This window comes from Bos taurus, chromosome 10 (genome assembly GCF_002263795.3).
Source record: "Bos taurus isolate L1 Dominette 01449 registration number 42190680 breed Hereford chromosome 10, ARS-UCD2.0, whole genome shotgun sequence".
Lineage (NCBI taxonomy): Eukaryota > Metazoa > Chordata > Mammalia > Artiodactyla > Bovidae > Bos > Bos taurus.
In genome coordinates, this window is record NC_037337.1 from 33,729,340 (window position 1) to 33,734,615 (window position 5,276).

The following is a 5,276-nucleotide window of genomic DNA, read 5'->3' on the forward strand; positions in this document are numbered from 1 at the left end:
GCTAAAAATTTGAAGACTGACCATACCAAGTAAGTGGAGCAATTGGAACTCTCCTACCTCACAGATGGAAATGCAAGTTCAGTTCAGTCGCTCAGTTGTGTCTGACTCTTTGCAACCCCATGAATCGCAGCATGCCAGGCCTCCCTGTCCATCACCAACTCCCAGAGTTCACCCAGACTCACGTCCATTGAGTCAGTGATGCCATCCAGCCATCTCATCTTCTGTCGTCCCCTTCTCCTCCTGCCCCCAATCCCTCCCAGCATCTGAGTCTTTTCCAATGAGTCAACTCTTCGCATGAGGTGGCCAAAGTACTGGAGTTTCAGCTTTAGCATCAGTCCTTCCAAAGAAATTCCAGGGCTGATCTCCTTCAGAATGGACTGGTTGGATCTCCTTGCAGTCCAAGGGACTCTCAAGAGTCTTCTCCAACACCACAGTTCAAAAGCATCAATTCTTCAGCTCTCAGCCTTCTTCACAGTCCAACTCTCACATCCATACATGACCACAGGAAAAATGCAAAAAATGCAAAAAATTCACAGAAAAAAATGCAAAGTAGGTTGTTATTGTTTAGTCGCTAAGTTATGTCCAATTCCTTTGCAACCTCATGGACTGTAGACCACCAGGCTCCTCTGTCCATGGGATTTCCTAGGCAAGAATTCTGGAATGGGTTGCCATTTCCTTCTCTAGGGGATCTTCCTAAGCCAGGGATCTAACTCATATCTCCCGCATTGGCAGTCAGATTCTTTACCACTGAGCCACCAGGGAAGCCCATATAGAATAGGACTACCACTTCAGAAAAAGATTTAGCAGTTTGTTAAAATGTTGTACATTTACTATAGGATTTTCCTTCCATTCCAACCATTCTTCTTCTAGGTACATAATCAAAAGAAATACCCATATAGAGACTTGCACACAGATATTCAATACAGCTTTATTGGTAATAATCAAAAATTGAAAATAAATAATTCAGATGTTCACCAACATATGAATGAAAAAACAACATGTGATGTAACTATATTCTGAACTAGATCGCAGCAGCGGTCAAATAAACCATTCATACGTGCAGGAACACAAATGAACCTCAGAGTTGCTATGCCGAGAGAAAGCAGCCAGAGAAGAAAACCGGGACCTACTCTATGAGTCCATTTACCTTAATTCCTATATTATAAACTAATATACAATAAAAGAAATCAGAGAAGTTATTGCCTTGGGATGGAGAAGATGTGGGGAAGTTTGAGAGGGGATTAAAAGGTGCACAAGAAAACTTTTGGGTGTAATAAACATTTATTATCTTGATTGTCATAATGATTTCACAGGTCCATATTTATTTCAAAACCTATCAAATGTACATGTTTATCTTGTGTCGATTTTTTATACCAGTTTATGTCAGCTATACTTTATTAAGACATTAAAGAACTTATGTGTGTTGTGTGCTTTCAGTGTTTAGGACAAGAGAGGATAGAACTCTAGTCTATAATCTGTCAGTTAGTATATAGTTTCTGTTGTAGTTTAGTCTTTCAGTCATGACCTGCTCTTTTGCAACTCCATAGACTGTCGTCCACCAGGCATCTCTGTCCATGGGATTTCCCAGGCAAGAATGCTGGAGTGGGTTGCCATTTCCGTCTCCAGGGGATCTTCCCCACCCAGGGATCAAACCCATGTCTCCTGCATTGCAGGCATATTCTTTACTGCTAAGCCACCAAGGAAGCCTTATATCGTTTCTAGATATTATTTATTGGATTGACCAAAAAGTTCATTCAGGTTATTGTGTACCATCTTATGGAAAACCTGAATGAACTCTTTGACCAACCCAATAGAAAGAATTTTTCAATATTATACATTTATGTCCATAAATCACAATAATAATCTCACAGAAAGGTCTAGCAGGAATCAAAAGGCTCTAATTCTAGTTCTGACTCTGCCATTACCTAACTGGGTGGCCTCTGAAATCACCATGCCTATGGGCCTAGTTTCTGCATTTCCAAAAGGCTTTGTACTACATGAAACAGCATCATACTACATCATAACACAGGAAGTAGAGAGAGAGAGGATGATAAGAGGAGCCAGGCTGGCAAAGCACCAGAACCCTTTCTCCTTGCTAGGGGCAAAATATTCGTGTCCCCCACCTCTAATTCATATGTTGATGCCTTAATTCCCATTGTGACGGTATTAGCAGTGGGGCCTTGGGAGGTAATTAGGTGTAGCAGAGGTCATGAGGGAGAGCCCTCATGTTGGAATTGGTCCCCTTAAAAGGAGAGCAAGAGGCCAGAGCATGTGCTCTCTCCACCATGTGAGGATACATCAAGAAGAAGACTACCTACAAGCCAGAAAAAGAATCTTCACTCAAACCTGACCATGCTGTACCCTAACCTGGGACCTCCCAGTCTCCAGAACTGGTGAGAAATAAATATCTGTGGTTTAAGCCACACAGTCTACGGTATTTTGTTATATTAATAGTAGTCCAGACTAAGTCCTCCAACCAAAGTGGTTCTGCTCCTATCAGTTCTATGTAGTAACTTTGTCCATAACGCTTATTTTGAAAAATTGGTTTTCACAGCCTTCAAGAGAAAATTTATTACTGTAACTGTTAGAGCAGATGACCTCCAAAATCTCCTAAGATATTCTATAATTCTAATTTCTAAAATTAAACCTGCATCCATCAGGAGCAGGGATTTGTTTACAAAGCTACTTCATAGACTATTAAGGAACTCCCAGCAAACCTCCAGAAGCTTCCTACCCAAATCCTTTTGGTATTTTATTTTGATCCAAGCGGAAGTGATGCTCTTCCCTGTGTTTATCGGCAGTGTGCTCCCGAGGGTTTATGTCTGTGAGCAGAGGACAGCAAGATGTGGAGCAAACACTTCCTGTTTCTCCGTGTGCAGAGTCCAGCTTCTGTCCCAACAGCTCCTCCAGTCACATTGCTCCTGTCCATTCTCATGGTGGTTCTTAAGACCCCTAGAATTTTCCATCAGTGAGTCTAAGTAATTCAGAAAATCAGTCTCTCATAAGCCTTTAGACAGTCATGTGCCCAAATCTGCTGGTTTGTGTGGGAGTCATGTTTTCCAAGAGACCCCATCTGCCTTGCAGCCTCACAACTCTTCCTTCCAGCTTCTTTTCCTCCTGAGAAATTTATACGTTGTGCCTGTGTTCTTTTTTATTCCACTAATTGTAGTGACTCAGTTTGTTTTTATAGTGCCCACATCCTTTCCCCACAGACTTAGAGGATTGGAAACCTGGTCCAGTGGAAAGGAAACCTAGACTCTAATTCTGGCTTTGCCATTCAACTTCCTGTGTGATTTGGGGGGGACTTAAGTCATCCTCCAGGCCTCAGTTTTCTCATCTTAAAATGGGAGAGTTAGATTCATTTTTTCTAAAGTATTTGACCTACTATCACTGATATGGAAGATAATTCTATGTTGTTGGTAACATATATTTAATAAGCATGGATTTATTTTAATATATGTTAGAAAAATATATGGTTGTTACATCAAAACAGCTTAAATTATATTTTAGTCTGATTAGGAGATTAAGAATAATTGGGCTTCCCTGGTGGTGCTAGTGGTAAAGAACCCACCGGTCAAAGCAAGAGATGCAAGAAATGCAAGAAACACGAGTTCCATCCCTGAGTTGGGAAGATCCTCAGAAGAAGGAAATGACAACCCACTCCACTATTCTTGCCTGGAGAATTTCATGGACAGAGGAGCCTGGCAGGCTACAGTCCATGAGATCGCAAAGAGCTGGACATGACTGAAGCAACTTAGCACACATGCTAAGGACAATTAGATTTTTTTCAGTGAACTAAAATATTAAGCAGATCCAAGGGGTAACTGGATATGGAAGGTGGTTCATAATAGTAACCTGGAAATGGTGTTATATTTTGTCTCCATGTTTCACAGAAAAGCTACATTTCCCAGCTTTCCTGTGTTAGAGTCATGTACTTGAATTCTAGCCAATGAAATATAAACATAAGTCATGTATCTCTTCTGCTGGGGACTTCCTTGGTGATCCAATTATTAAGACTCGTGCTTCCAATGCAGGGACACTGGTCTGATACCTGGTCAGGGAGCTAAGACCCTACATGCCACATGGTGCAGCCCCCCCCCAAAAACAATTAAATTTTAAAATGTGCCTCTTCTGCGAGAAGTGTGTGCCCCCTTCCTCTTTTTATTCTCTCACCACAGCACCTTTGGAAGCTGTGGCATTATGATATAAAAAATCTGAGAACCTTGAATAATCAAATGAATGAACATGCCAACCCAAATTAGCCATGTGTGGCTTAGAAATAAACTTCTGTTGTGTCAAGCCACAGAGATTTCTGGGTTTATTATCCCAGTGTAGTCTATCTTCTGGTAAATACAAAGCATGATAAGATCATCAGGCTCCATCTAGCTCTAAAATTCTGCATTCTCTTCTTTGGTCTGGTCCCTTCCTACTCAGTTTTAACCTATACTTTTTTCTGACCCTCTAACTTCAAAGAAGTCCCTTCTAAACTAATTTGCTTATGTTTTGCCCTTCCAGCTATCTCTGTTTTTAGAAGTGGCATTTATCTTAATGATGGCTGTAGTTCTGGATAACTACATAGAACCCGCCCTGCATCCAGAGAGGACATGGCAATTAGTGTTGTTGCCTGTGGTGCCTTTGTAAACAGTCTTTGGTGGCCATCAGCTCTTTCAAGTTATACATAAATATAACACGTTCTGCAAGCCTTGTTCACTATTGATATCACTACTTCCAACAGTTAATGAGCCTGTATCCTTGTTTTGATAAAGTCCCTTCTCTTACGGTCTTGTGTCAGACCAGCCATCCTCTAACGATCAGCTACCAAAGGCCACTAGCGAGATACGTTGTTAGAAGTGGTGCTATGAGAAGCTCATCTATCAACCTTGTTCGTAGTACCAACCCTTTTCAAATCCCAAACAGCTAGAAGAGCCTACTTTCCTCTAGCTTCATCATATGCCAGAAGAGCCAAACTACATGATGAAAATCATCGTTCAATCCTTGGAAGCTGATTACATTTTGAAACATGTTGGCTTATGTTGTTTGGTTTTATCATTTAATGAATGGTCATAGATATTTGTTTGTAAAGTGATATTTTTCAAGAATCGTGATTTAAGGTCTGGATCAAATCATAGCCTCTTAGTTTTAATCACTGCCACTGTTCTATATACCTTCAATTTATTCAGTCTGCCAAATTTTTTTCTGCCTGTTCTCCAAAGAACGTTAAAGTTTGATTTAATGTTTTTTCTCTCATGCTTGATCAATCAGTATAATTGATATAC

At 40.6% G+C, this 5,276-nt stretch overlaps 1 non-coding gene across 1 annotated transcript; it reads right to left on the reverse strand.

Moving 5' to 3' along the window:
* Positions 1-1,741: 1,741 nt before the first annotated feature.
* MIR2285DL-1 (microRNA mir-2285dl-1) lies at positions 1,742-1,800 on the reverse strand. Its single transcript, NR_162425.1, has one exon. It is a non-coding gene; the product is annotated as a microRNA mir-2285dl-1 (primary transcript).
* Positions 1,801-5,276: the final 3,476 nt, after the last annotated feature.